Here is a 15,102-nt window from a genome sequence, read left to right as displayed (position 1 = left end):
CACACATCGCACAGCCCCACACAGCCCCTCACACACCGCACAGCCCCTCACACACCGCACAGCCCCTCATCCACCGCACAGCCCCGCACAGCCCGCACAGCCCCTCACACACCGCACAGCCCCTCACACACCGCACAGCCCCACACAGCCCTTCACACACCGCACAGCCCCGCACAGCCCCTCACACACCGCACAGCCCGCACAGCCCCGCACAGCCCCACACAGCCCCTCACACACCGCACAGCCCCTCACACACCGCACAGCCCCGCACCCCCGCCGTGAGCAGCGCGGCGCTGTTGGCCATGCATGTTCCGGGGCGGCGGCGCAGGCAGGTTCCCGGGCGGGCCCGGCGCGGTGCGCGGCGCTCGCTCGGCAGGCACACAAAAGAGCGGCTGCGGCGGCGGGAGCGACACCGGGAGCGGCACCGGGAGCGGCACCGGGATCAGCACCGGGATCTGCACCGGGATCTGCACCGGCACCGCGCGGCTTCGCGGTAAGCACTGGCACCAGGGGCGCGGGGTGAGGGACCGGCCGGGGTCGGCGCGGGCACCGGCGGCTCCGTCGGGGGTGGGGCAGCAGAACCCCCGCGGGTCCCCTCGGGGGAGCCCCCGCCCCGCGCCAGCCCTAAATTGGGGCTGGGGGCTGCCCCCACCACGAGCGGCTGCTCCCGCCTCATCCCCATCTCCATCCCCATCTCCATCCCCATCTCCATCCCCATCTCCATCCCCATCCCCATCTCCATCCCCATCCCCAGCTCCATCCACATCCCCATCCCCATCTTCATCCCCATCCCCATCTTCATCCCCATCCCCATCTTCATCCCCATCCCCATCTCCGCCCCATCCCCATCCCCATCTCCACCCCATCCCCATCCCCATCCCCGTCCCCTGACAGCCGAGCTGCCGGCGAGCGGACGGGGAGCCGGGGTGCAGGGGGGGCCCCGGGGCACGGCGGAGCGGCCGCGGTCGGGTCGGGGTGGGCGGCGCGGGGTCCGGCCCCGGGGGTGCCCGCACGGCGCCGCTGTGCCCGGGGAGGGTTCGGATGGAGGGCCGGGCTGCGGCCCCGCTCGGTGCCCCCGGACGGCTCCGGGCCCCGGGCTCGGCCCGGCCGCCCCGTGCCGGAGGGACCGGCCGTGCAACATCCGCATCGTGTCGGTGTTCTGCGGGAGGGCGGGAGGCTTCAGCCCCCGTTTGTCTTAACGGGAGTCAAAAGGAATGCGAGAGGAGCCCTCCTATAATGCAGCACCGCTCGGAGTTTGTATTCGTTTCTGATTTCATGCCTCCACTGTAGCAAAGGCATCGGAGCCTTTGATCCGCTCTTTTCCCGTTCCCTTCATCATGAGGTCTGGAGGGAAAAAGCTGCTCCGCTACAAATACTTGATTTTTGTTGGTATAAACAGCATGAGGCATTATAGCAGGGTCTGTTTGCCTCTTTTTGAACAGTTTTTTGAATATGTATGTTGGTGGCTTGTATTGCCGTAACAAAAGGGATGGGGGTGGGGGAAAGGGAATGCTGCGTTTGGAGCTGCATCTTGGAAAGTCAAAGAAAGACTGGTTTATTTTGCCTCAACTGACAGTCTGTGCTTTCAGATTTATGTACTTTGCGTCCTCAGTGTCGTTTGATGGTTGTTGCATGCTAGCGAGGACATACAAAAAGCCAAATTTAAATAAAGACAAGAGATCATTCAATGTTCATAGCACAGAGATAACATGCATTGCAGTGATGCTTAAGAAAAGTCTGAAATTACTGTGAGCAGTTTGCGTGGAAAATGCAAATAGTGTTTCAGTTGTATTACCTGGTCAAGGCCGCCTTATAATCTCCCAGGAGGGGCTGGGAAATTGGTTTGCAGGAAAGGTTTTTCATCTATTATGCCTGTTACCCAAGAATCCCTCATTACTTAACCAGCAGAACTGAAAAGCAGAAGCAACTGCTATCGTAGTTTTATGTGATTTGGGTAAGCCACAGTATTTCCAAAATAAGGTAACTTTAAAGGGAGGTATTTTAGTGTAATTCTTTACTGCCACTTAAGTTAAAATACAGTATGTGCTGGTTAACAGTTGAAAAGCAAAAGACTGAAGTTTGTGTTACAGCATAAGATGGCAATTTATCACTGTATAGTCCTGATTCTACTCCATATGGAACAGGGAAGAGAGACCTTTGCTTTCATATGCTGTTCTATGAATACTAAACTGCTGAAGTGGAAGCCATTGTCCTTATTCCACTTGGGGCTCATAGGATTTCAGGCTGCAGAACTGTCCTTATAAACCTTGATTGTAAGGATTCCTAAATTCTCTGATAGTTTAGCCCTTATCTGCACTTGGAAAGATCTAAACCTGTTTTTAAAAATGCAGTGTTGCCTCTGATCAGCAGCTGCATTATTGCTTCCCCTTGATCCTCTGATGGTGAAGTGTTCTTGCAAAGGCTGTAGGTGCTCAGTTCTTTTGGTTGAAGTCTTATGATTCTCAGGAAGAATCTCGAAAACCATGTTTTGTGCAGTTACTTGATTAATCTCTGAGTTGGAGACTGGACATGAATTTAAACAAGAGCTAGATCTTTAAAAAGTGACCTTTACTTAAGGCTGTGAACATGAGAAACCACTTCAAGAAGCATAATTTTGCCATCTCTCCAGCTGTTCTGATAAGAATATTTGCTAAGAAATAATTTGTGAAAATGCCATGGTTTAAACCTCTTCCAGTTTATATTCCTGTGCTGAGGATACAGAAATTAACAAGTGATCTGTTCCAAGCTACCAGCTCAGAAACTCAGAGAGAGGAATATGGAAGATGCTGGTTTTGTTCAGAACAAACTCTTGGTTGTGGCCCTTGAACACATCAGTGTTTAGGTGCTTCTGCAGACTTTTTATATCCATCCCCCATGTAATCTGTGTTTAAATAAACAAGGCAATTATTTCATGTTTTTAGCTGCTGCACTGGTAGAGGCTGGGGAGCAGCCCTGCCAAGAAGGCCCAGAGGTCCTGGTGAAAGCAATCTACACGTGAACCAGCCACGTATCCTGGCAGCAGAGACAGCCAGGAGCATCATGGCCTGTACGAACAACCATGCAGCCAGGAGGTCAAGGGAAGGGATTATTCCCCTCTGCTCAGCATTCAGTAGACTGCATTTATAATCCTGGGTCCAGTTTTGGTCCCCCTAGTACAAGATATTAATGAACTGGGGTTCTGTGGAGGCCACTGAAGTGTCTGGGCTGGAGGCCGGGCTCTGTGAGGAGAGGGTGAGGAAGTGGGGCTTGCTCAGTCTGGGGAAAGGAAGGCTTTGAGGGGACCTAGCAGCATCTTCCAGCACTTATAGAGTTCCACTTCAGGGAAGTGGAACCAGACTCAACACAGTGCTTTGTGACAGAGAATGAGAGGCAAAAGGCATATGTTGAAATGAGAGGTTCAGGCTGGATGGAAGCAAAATCTCTTGCCCCACAAGCACAGTCATACATGGGGACGAGGTAGCCCAGAGACGTTGTGGGGTCTCTTGTCCTTGGAGGTTTTTAAGACCAGGCTGGATAGTTCCCTGAGCAAACTGCTCAGGCCTCACAGATGACCCTGGTTTGAGCAGAATATTGGACAAGAGACCTCTGACTTTCTTTGGAACATGAATTGTTATGATCCTATGAGCAGCTGCCTGCTTGTGCATATCCAAACGTGATACAAGAAGTCAGATTTTTTTAGAAAGAACTAGAGATTTCATTCCAGGACTAATCCATGCATCTCAGTAAAGATGGAGTGTAATATCAGTAGGATACATTGGCTTCTATTATCTGTGTAACTGTACATTACCATCAGTGCAAACTAATACCTTACTATAAGCCTCCCAAGGAAGACATATTTGCTTGAAATATTTTTATTTCAATGTAGATACAAACATAAAGAAGAATGTACTACTTACAATCAAGAGCTTTCCTATCTGGTATCTCTTGGCACTCCTGTGAGGCAATTAAAGCCTTGCAGCATTAGTGCAAGAGGCATAATGGCAGTTCTAGCTGGAGAATATAAAGCTCTGATGGAGTTACATGCACTTCACGAGTTAAGAGGAAGAGCTGAAAGCCGAATCAGAATTTGCTGGTTTTTAGACACTCAAAAAAACTTGCAGTTGCTGAGTCAAATGCTCATTATAAGTACTTTAGATACTTGCAAATGCTTTTAGTCTACTGGGAAGAGTATTACACGTAAGATTTCTCTTTTTTTCCCGAGGACCCATTTTCCCATGAGAGCTGTATGAAAAGCAGCTCAAGAAAGCACCATGTGATTATTGAAGTGTTCAGTACTTTAGGCTTGTGTTGTCTGCAGGAGCTGAACATGCAGCAGTTAGGCTTTGTCATGGCATCCATGAGAAGAGGGCTTTCATTCCAATTCTCAGTTTTGTCTGGACTTCAGTCTTATCTTGGCTAATGATACTATTTTTCAGAATAAAGGTCTTACACAACTGGTAAAAACATGCTTAGAATGAACAGTCTGTTTCTGATGCTGGTAGGTAAATGCAGTGTCATTTGAGTACGACATTCCTTTCCTTTTTTGTTGCAGTGCTTACTGTCTTCATTCACCTGCTGCAGCACAGGAAGGTGATTTGCACTTCAAGAAGAGTAAGTTAGAGCTGAGCAAAGACTGGTACAGAAAACTCCAGGATTCACAGGTGCTTCCACCTAAGCAAAAGAGGAAAGATAGAAGCTCTGTAGGTAGGGATGAAAAGGAAAAGGTGTCATTCTTCTCAGATGATAAGGTTACATGAAATACTGCTGGAGATGCATAATCTGAAGTATACTCACGCATGAAGGGATCCTTTCCTTTTGAAATAGAGGTAACTGAAAAGGAAAGGAAAGTTGGCAAAAAGATATACAAAATATGTCACTTAGAACCAGTGTGAGGTTTGGAGTTGAGATAAGGATTTTCAAACAGTACTTCTGCAATGCAGACATCCACTGATACCAACCTGGGTTGCCAGTGGGAGCTGCATGGAGGAGTATCTTGGGACAGTTGTCTGTTTTGAATTATTAAGATGGAGTTTCCTTCTGAAAATAGCCCTTCTAGTTACAGGCTTAGTAATGAAGATTCAGCCACAAGGGAATAACTTGTTATTGCTTTATTACTTAAAAGGCAGATTGAGTATTTCCATTCTGTTAATTGAATGAAGTAGTTTTTGAACTTTGTTTTGTACATTGATATTAGGAATATTTCTGAGCATATTACTAACTAGCATTATTTCCAGATTTCTCTCTTTCCCTTTCTGAGAGATCCTCCTCATGGATGCACTTGTCAGCTACAACCTTTGCAGAAATTCCTCTCCCCAAGTCAATTGTACAGTAACCCTGATCATTTCCAAAGAGTGAAATCTGCTGGTTTTATTCCTGAAACATTTCTCCAAGAGAGAGGCCTGGCCTTGCAAGTTTTTCTTGAGTACATCATCCACCTTTGTATTAAGGATTCACAGGATCTGATCCATGAAGATTTAGTGAAAGTCTTTCACCTGCTTACAGAGCTTAGATTTAGCTAAGGATTCATGATGTGGTCACAGTGGGCATGTTTACTTCTTCCTGAGTATAGCAACATCTTAAAAAAAAAACAACAACAAACAGCTCACAGCCAAACCTAATAGTTTAACAACACTAACCAGGAGTGGGGACAGTTCTGGGGAGTGTGCAGGTCTAAATGCTTGACCACAGGAGTCCAGAGTGCTGAGTGATGTTATGTAACATGGGAACACAGGGCTTTTTGAGTTCACTTACATTTTCTCCAGTAAGATACTTTTCTTGCAGTGACTGTAGAAGAGTCATCTCTGCTTTCCAGTTGTTCCACTTTGGATTTGTTGTGAGTGACAGCCAACTGATTATCTTAGCATGACACTGCAGGGTTCTCTGGGGGATTTAGTGAGATAGTAATTCCAGTAAAAACTGAACAGAAAATTGATATTTTAGCGGATAAACAGTGATGGAGAATTCATATTCTTATGTATAGACTTTCATCGTTCCATCTCACTATGTTAAGAGCCTGAGTCCACAGAAAAGAGTTTAATTTAGCTGAGATTTTAGGAGTGACATCAGAATGATCCCCTGGGATCACTGTGTGGTCTGGTCCTCTGGATAAGCAGCTGAAGAAGGAAGCATAGGAATAAATGTAGAAGACCTTGCATATCCTCAGGTAAACCTTAGTTACGTGCTATAAACTAGACAGCAGTGACCATGTTACCTCAATTCCTCACAAAAATACTGTGCTATCTGTGGGAGAATCACATGGACAGATCTCTTAAGGGCCTCTGGAAGGGGCTCCTCAAGGCATCCTGCCATGCAAAAGACCACTGGTGTCAGGCAAATGACCCTGTAGCACCCACAGATCCTCAATCACAGATTAAGATCAAAGATTAAGCCATTGCAGCATTTCACACTGAGGAAGAAGCAAAGTGCATCAAAACCCTTGTGGAACCAACTCTTGCTGTCACGAAGCATTTGTGACAGAGAAGGGACTTTTGAAGTAGTTATGTTAATGAAACACAGAGAAAACTCGTCTCCATAAGGGAGAGACCTGGACACCTGTAAGTGCTGACTTACTTTAGGAGTTTAAACTGATCAGAGAAATAAAATTAGCATATTGGAAAGCAAGAGAACCTGGGAGGAAGGCAGGAAGGAAAGAAAGAGGGGAAACAACAACATTTGGTGGCGATAGTGGTATGTCTGTATATGAAAATTCTCAGAGGAAGGAGAGAAAGGAAGAGGAATATTTGAAGTGTAGGCTCCCAAAGAGTGGGTATTTAGGCAGAATTGGGGAGCCAGAATGAAGCATAAGCTGCAGTTGCAAAATCAAGGTGATACCTGTCTCAAATTCTCTAAAACACAAGTTTATGGAATCATCAGTGTGTTATCTGCACCAAATGAGGATAAAAAGCTACCAAGGAACAAAAAATTCAGTTTCTGTGTCTGTCTGTTTTGGTGCTCAATTATTCCAAAACCCTCCAAACAAATATTTTTAAACAGCAGTTTTTCCCCTCTATACAAGCCGCAACCCAGGGTGAGAAGCACAAGTTCCAAAAGGACAGCACCTATCTAAACAGTGTTATTAGAAAGTCCCAGAAAGAGTAGCTGTGTTTGGCATTCAAGTTCAGTGAAATAGCTTATTTTTGTGTGAAAGAAAGAAAGAGTAATAATGAAAATAATATTCCCACAATGCCCTTCACCTATTTACTGCCCTTCATGCACTACCCGGAAACAAAGGTGCTTGGGTGGACTTTCTGTCGCCCAGTGACAAGACCAGAAGATTAGAAGTGCTACTTAACTTTGCCTTTTCCTGCCCCAACAAAATGGTGATATATTCCTGGGTTACTGGATTAACTGAAGAGAGTGGGTGTTGCACAGACCAGATTCTGTTCTAGAATGACATTGGATTTTAATTCCTCTTTTTTTCGCTATCACTGAGAGTGAAATGACATCACTGAATTGGCAATTCTCTCTAGAGTCACTGATACCAGCTACCACCAAAATTTATTTCAGTGCAAGGGCAAGTGCACCCTTTTGGTTTAGTCAAATCTTGAAATAGGTCTCAAATCTCGCTGTGAAAGCCGAGAGATGACTTTTCAACACATCAGGGGGAGTGCATGGAGATGGTATTGCTTGCTTCTCGTGCAGAAGCAAGATTGCTTCAGGGCTGCTATGCTCCTCAATCCATACCAAATCTCTCTCCTGGGAATGAAATCTTTAATGTTTTCTTCTAACCTGCAGCTTTTCTGTCTATTAAGGATGGCCATCCTGACTGATACCAGGTTTCACAGGGTTGCTGTGCTGTCTTGAGTTTTAAAGATGACTACAACTACTAACAGATGAATAATCACAAAGGCAGTTACACAAAGAACAGAAATATTTCTACTCTTATAAACTGATCCAGTATACAAAGAAGAGACTTGCCTGGTTCCCAGTTCTTACTATGCAGCATAGCACGTTGTTGCCATGCTACCAGATTGCTTGCCTTGATGTTTAAATTTACCCTTCACAGATTTGTATTTAAAAAGAACGAAGAGTAAAAAGAATGCTACAATAAAATATAAAATAACCTGACAAGATGTGAGCCTTGTCACTGATTTATGACAGATTTTTATTTTCTTTCCTAAATAAACCCACCATCACAACAAATCTCAGATATGAATGAACCAATGAGATATGGAAAAGTTCTGTCTGGGAATGCAATTAAGGTTTATATCAAGGGAGGAATGTTAATTATATATACTTAACAAAAACGTGCATTTTGCCTGCCTCACTAAGTGCCTCTTGCTGTCCTCATAGTCTCTGATCTACCACAAAGGGATGTCAGAGTACAATGATATTTTCTTGTTATTGCTGTATTGCAGATGACAAAGGAATGTTATATATATATATATATGTCTATATAGATATATATAGATATATAAAATGTCCTTTAGGCACAAAATCTTGTGTTACTGGAAGACAGCTCTTGATTAGAGATAAGGCAGCTTTAAAAAGAAACTTATCCCTGTGATATTCTTAGCCAGTCAATCAGTGTGGCTTTAATTATGTAGAAGTATTTGACATGTTATGGCCCAGGAGATAAGAGCTGTTGCATACTAGATGAATGAAAGGAAAGGAATTCTGTTGGTGACTAGAAATTCCATGCTCAGTGCTGCATTAGAGACATCAAATGAGCACTGGAGGGGAACACTTCCTAGTAAATACTGATTTGCATTGTATTTCTGATTCCAGCATTATGAAGGTTGTTAGAAGCAGAATTCTTCATTCCTGGTTAATGACCAGCTGCTTTTTGATGGAAGACTTGCCATGAAAATACCTGTGTGGTATCAGGAATGTGCCTTTAAGTCAGTTGTGTTGGTGAGGGGGGGTTTGTTTGGTTAGTTTGTTGTTTATTTATACAGCACTATTGGCCCTTTGGGACAGTATTATTTTCTTTCCTATGCATTTACCTCTATTTGTTTTTAAAGTTTTTAATCACAATGTAATAAACTATCTGTCTTATTCTTGAGCTAACATTGATTTAGCTTAGATTTGTTAACACTTGTTGGTGTTGGGAGTCCCAGGATATTTCATGGTTTAGTTGAGGCTCCAGGTGTTGGTGTGTGAGAATCACAGCTTTGAGCTTAATTTCACCAAGGCTCCAGGAATGAGGGTGGTGTGAATGTGTACTTCAGGTGTCTGCAGACAATATGATATCTTTAAATAATTTTGGAATGCTTGTCATTGGCACTGCTACAGAAGTTGTAGTAGAAATAAGTTCCTTAATATTAACCAGCATCCGTTTGAATGAGCCAAGCTTGAGTAATCGGTTTTCTTTCTGATGGTACTTAACATTTTTATAACCATTCATAATAAATACAAACAAGCCAAATGCCATCCAGAGTCAATGGTGTTACATAACTTCCTATGAGTAATAATAGTCCCAATTAAATTAAAGTAGTAATTAAGGTAATGGCAGTAACCTACTGTAGTACAGGTAGATACCCTCTCAGGGTTAGGAAACCTGAAAGTTGTATATCACTGCTCTCCCCGTGCTTTGGCACCATGAGCCTTGTCTTGTGACAGGATGAAATCCATCCTGCCTTTAAGATGATGTCTCACATCCTGGGATAAACTTGTGGCTGACTGTGGCTGACAGCTGAGGGTGGCCCTGGCTGGCTGGTTACAGCTCATACTGTGCTGGGCCCACACGGGCTGTCACTGCTCAGGCTGGGCTTGGGGCAGTCCTGCTGCTCCTTCCTCCAGCCTGTGCTGGGAGCCTCGGGGGCTCAGCAGGGAGGGTTCTCTTCCCGAGCTGCATGCCAGGCTCCTGGGCACAGGAGTCATCCTGAGAGACCCTCATGTCTTGTGAAAACAGGCCATGGGGGAAATTCAGACAGAAACTTATAAACAGTAAAGTTTGAAGTTTACGTGTGGAACTTAGCTAAACAACACAGTAGCATCCTGAATGAAATGAAGGTGATTGCAAAAAAAAAAAAAAGTCTTTATTGTAGTGGAGCCCATGAGCCAGCTAAATGTGGAGCTTCTTGGTGCTTGGCATTTAGAAAGACAGCAGTAAACTGTCTTTGCTCAAACGTTTGTCTTCAACTGATGCTCAGGGCAGTAAACTTCATTGCTCTAAAGACTGACCTATCTAAATAGACTTGGTGGTTTCGTATCTTCTGTATACATTAATCTACAGAGGAAAAGAATACTGTAAGAATGTAAAAAAGTGGCACAGAGCCAAGGTAACCTCATATTATGGTAGCAAAAGGTTGTGAAACACTGGATTGAATCAATAACGCACAGACCAAACATCTACTGAAAACTAACTGGAAAATCTTGACTTGATTTTGCTATTTAGTTGAATGTTGCTTTAACCTTCTTGTTGGGTTAAAGTCTGAAGATGAAAATAATTACCTTTATAAATAAACATGTTAAATATTTTGCCTATTTAAGTATGAATAATGTGGATAAAAAGTTCTCTGCTGTGGAGACTATAAAAGGATGGCTTTGCAGTTATTACACTATTTTCACTGTTATTTTCTTTACCAGTACTGGGTCACTGTGTGTGGGGTATGTGTGTTTGCTTTTTAAACAAACTCCCCAAAGTCCACTTTATTAATTTGTCAGCTGTAGACTTAGTTATAGATTTTTAAGCTCTTTGTGGCAGGAATGTCCGCAGAACACTTAACATAATGAAATCTTGGCTAATGGACTTTTCCACAACACACATAATTTAGGATTTATTTGCCTCCAGCTGCAAGTTGTTACTATAGCAAATACAAGATGAAGAATTAAATGAAAAGGAAAATAAAATGTGACTGTTCAGGGCTTGCATCTGGTAAAGGGATATCAAAGGGCACAGCAGTTGATTATAGCCTTGCAGTGCTGGGCTGCATGTGATGGTACAGAGTTGTATCCTGCAGGGAAGCCTTTGAAGTGCCTGACCAAACCCATTGGGAAAGCCCAGGAAAGGTGTGCACAGTGTTAGGTGGTTGTTGTTTTACGGTGTGGGCAGCTTCTGTGGCATATCTTTGCAGTTGAAGTGTCTGGAATCTTTAATTTGAACTGAGTGCAGCTCAACGTCTTCCAAGATTTCAGTTTTGCTACAAGCTGCAGCCTTCCCTGCAGTGTTCCTGCCCCCTGGAATGTGCCACCAACCCAGCAGGACTAGGATTGTCTGTGTCTGCAACCTAGGGAGTTCTAGTTACCACTAGGAGGCTGCCATGGGGTAGTTGTTCAGACCATAATAATTAAGCTTAGAAAGATGAAACCAAGTTGACTTAATGGTAGAAAATTAGGAATTGTTCCAATTGTCAGAGTAATTAGTCTACATTTGACTTTCCCAATAAACACAAGAGTTTATAATAAGTAGTAGTCTTTAGGGATCATATTCTGCCAGCCATAATACTTGTTGTCACATATATATATATATATATATATATATATATATGTGCAACTGCAGACAAGACATTACTTACCTTAAACCTGATACCAAAATTTATATACATACTGCCCTGAGCATCAGTTGAAGACAAACCAATCTATTTAAGAGCAAGTAATGAAGTCACTGAAGAGTAAGTCTTAGCAAGACTCGTACTGAGATCAGCTCAGTGGGTTAGAACACAGTGCCAGTAACCCCAAGGTTGTGGGCTTGACCCCTACATGGACCGTTCCTTTAAGAGTTGGACTCAGTCATCCTTGTGGGTCCCTTCCAGCTCAGAATATTCTGTGATTCTGTGGTTTACATTCTTGCCTCAGTAGCTCCTCACTGCATGTTTGGTGATGAGGCATGCAGAGCACTGAACTGGAGGACTCAGAGAGAACTACAAACCAGGCTGACCTACAGTGTACAACGTGATGTCTCAGTGATTTGTCAACTATTTCAGTTTTAAAGGAAAAATGTTAATTCCTGGAAGTGTTATCCAAGAGCATAGGTACCTTTACTGAGAACCTAGGCAATGGATATTTGCTTAAATGCATTATGCAAAATGCGATTATCTTACAACAAATGAAATAAAATGCAGGGGAAATTCTTGTTTTCACACTAGCTTTTTTATCTATCTGTTTCTAAAGCTTCATTAATACTCCCCTGGTCCTTTGATAGCCAATATGACACAAGTAAGGTGTAGGCAGATATGGAGCATCAGGCTTCCTGTGTGTAGATGTCTTCCGTGCTGCTGCCCCCCTATAACCATTGGGTACAGCAGCCTTGCCCTGCAGGAATAATGCCTTTTCTCCAATAGATCTATTACAGATGGGGTTTTCTGTGCGATACCATTATTTGACATGCTGCAGTTCAGCCAGCTGTAGTCAGTCCAAACCAAATCACTTGTTGAGGCCACCTGTAGATCTAATTAACCCTCATGTCACTGCTTCTTACTCAAGCACAGGATGCACTTCCTTCTTGGGAATGGCTGAAGCTGTATTAATGGTTTTTTGGAATATTGCCTAACAGTGAGTTTTCAGGGTTCTTTCAGTGTGCTGCACTGTTGCCTCCTCAGCCTGCCAATTACTGATAGGGGAAGTCTATCTACCTGTGTGTGAAGAAAAAGAAAAAAAAGGAACCCAAACCCCAGGCTTAAAGTTTCTGAGTAGTTAGGATTTTGATGGATCAGTAGAACTCTCAATGTTTCCATCTCTAGCGGAGCACAGAATGGCAGACAAGACAAAGAAGAGAGAGCCAGCTATTGTCTCCTGTGCTTTCTTGAAGTTAGTGACCATGGAGGAATGACATGCATACAGACTGTTCAAGAGTCTGAAAAGATATAAAGAGCATATTATGAACTGCCAAAGGCTCATGTCAAACTTTCTACCATTTCTGTTCTAATATTTGTGTTTACTTTTATTTTCATAACAAAAATACTTCAGCTTTATCACACACCTGTAGAGGGTAGGACTACAGTCTCCAGTTTGAAACAGTTGCTCTTCCTATAATGAATTGGCAAAAGTGAGATAAACATTCAGTTATCATCATGAAAGTCCAAAAGAAAATTAATACTTCCTCGGACTTTCAGCACGCTGATATTGTAAGGGGAGTTATGCTCAGAAGTAATTTATTTATGGGGTTTCATCTCCCAGCAACAGACTTGAATCTTACAGATTCCATGGCATTGTGTGGTGGGGAAAAAAGTGTTTTTCCCCCTGGAGTTAAAAAAATGGTAACCCCCGAGGAGGTGGTGTCTTTTGGGGTGTTGACCCAATCAGCGCCCTTGCAAAATTTAAACATATCACACCAGACTGGAAAAGAAGGATGATGAGGTAGTTGTTGAAGAAGTGGCCATGTTTTAGGCCATGAGGGGAAAAGAGCCAGGAGCCCTGCTGGGGGCTGGGCCCCCCCATCCCCCGGCTGGGGGGCTGCAGGAACTTGGAACAGTATTAGACTGGGCCAAGTATCTGTAGCTGAGAGCTGGGGGAAGTTTCTCCACTGTGAGTGGGCAGCAGAAGACAGAAAAGCGGTGGCAGAGGCAGCACTGAGTGGAAGGCTATGGCTGAAAGCCAAGAAGATAAGAAACAAGCAGCAAAGACGGCCTGCAGCTAAGCAGAGAGACACTGAGATGTCTGATGGAGAGACAGAGCAGAGAAAGCTCAATAGAGACAGTTTTGGGGTAAGAACTGAATTAACTCTCCCCAAAACCTCTTTGAGACCCCTCCTAGGAGGAGGAGGTGGACTCCTACTTGATGGAAGTCCTAAAATGCAGCCTGCAGCAGAGAGAGAAGAGCTGAGAGCTCAGAGACGTCCTGGAAGCTGGAGCGGGACGGCCGGATGGAATGTGGGGGAAGTGGCCTTGTTCTCCCCCTGCTGCTGCTGCCAGGCTGAGACAGAGCAAAGGAGCTCTGATAGGGCAAGGACTGAACTGAGAGCTGCCCTAAACGTTCTGACTTGGGGTAAATCCCCTGAGGAAGAGACTGTCACTTTGTGAGACCCCTGCACTTCGTGGTATGACATGGTGAGGTGAACCTTTGTCCCGGCAATCACAGTCCACGGGAGAGGGACCTTCTCTGGGAGTCAAAGGGCCGAGAGGGGTGAGAGGAGACCCCCTTGTGTGGAATAGAGAGAGAGATCCCACTACAACTCCAGCTACAACTGCTGCATTGGAGAAGAGAGACTGCTGAACATGGAAAGGATCTTTCCTTCTTCCCTTCTGGACTTTTATTGGAGGGAAAAGAGGTTTGATCCAATGTAAATACTGCTTTATCATAGGAGAGATAGTTAGGATTATGTATATAATGTATTATAATATTTATTTGTGTAATTATTGTAATATAATTCCCTTCCCCCCATATTGAGTCTTGTGTTGTGTCTGGAAAACCCCTCTCACACTGGGGTGAATTGTGGGAGGGGGGCTTGGACTTGGGAATTGGATTTTTGGGGGTCTCAAACCACGACACATTGTTACAGAAATCACATAAAATCAAGATGCCTTTTTCCAAACATGGTCAGAGACTTTAATAAATATTCAATCTGTTCCTTTTCTTGCCAGAACCACCCAAGACACAGAGTAAACCAGTGCTTTGTTGCCCTGCTTTGTCTGAGAAAGCCTTAGTTCTTCAATTTTGAATTTCTCCAACTAGACAAGATCCACATGCCTCCTTTCTCCTTTACAGGCCATTAGGAGCTGATAAGACTTGTGCATCAGACCCCAGGCAGCTAATGATGCCTGACTTCCTGGCTATAAGTGGAGTGTTTTAGACAACAGAGTTAATACCTACAGTTTCAACAGAGGAATGTCAAGGATTTCACTTGAATATTGCCTGCAGATTTCTTGAAATGGTTTTCTCTACCTTTACTGAAAAACTTTCAAAGTAGAGTAGGCAGTTGAGATAGCCAAAGTCACATTTTTTTTCAGAAAGTCCTTTAACTGCAGGCTAATTGCATATTTTATTTCATCCAGGATGAATGTTGTTTGTGCTCTGTGTATTATCAGAAAAGAATCAAAACTTTGAAATCTTCTGTTTAGGCAATAAAAATATTGAGGGGGGGGAAAAGGAAAAATATTAGTTCTATTCTCCAAAATTAAAGAATTGTCTTTGGTATTGCAATTTCATAGGCAGAAATCTGCATAGACTAGTAATTTGTTTATTTGCTCAAAGCTCTTTACATAATTGGCACTTTGTCATCTTCTATCTGTAAATTACAGTCAG

General features: G+C 43.8%; 1 protein-coding gene across 3 annotated transcripts in view; it reads left to right on the top strand.

Moving 5' to 3' along the window:
* Positions 1–366: 366 nt before the first annotated feature.
* APBA2 (amyloid beta precursor protein binding family A member 2) overlaps positions 367–15,102 on the top strand; it is a 94,883-nt gene continuing 80,147 nt past the window's right edge. For all 3 annotated transcript variants that reach the window (XR_003537426.1, XM_027704364.1, XM_027704362.1), the window contains exons 1-2: positions 367–407; positions 450–493. The gene's annotated coding sequence lies outside the window, so the exon portion shown is untranslated. The remainder of the gene's footprint in view (positions 408–449; positions 494–15,102) is intronic.

This window comes from Neopelma chrysocephalum, unplaced genomic scaffold, assembly GCF_003984885.1.
Source record: "Neopelma chrysocephalum unplaced genomic scaffold, ASM398488v2 Primary Assembly neopelma1_274, whole genome shotgun sequence".
Taxonomy (NCBI): domain Eukaryota; kingdom Metazoa; phylum Chordata; class Aves; order Passeriformes; family Pipridae; genus Neopelma; species Neopelma chrysocephalum.
The sequence above is the reverse complement of the archived record's forward strand: the minus strand, read 5'-3'. Positions and strand labels throughout refer to the sequence as shown.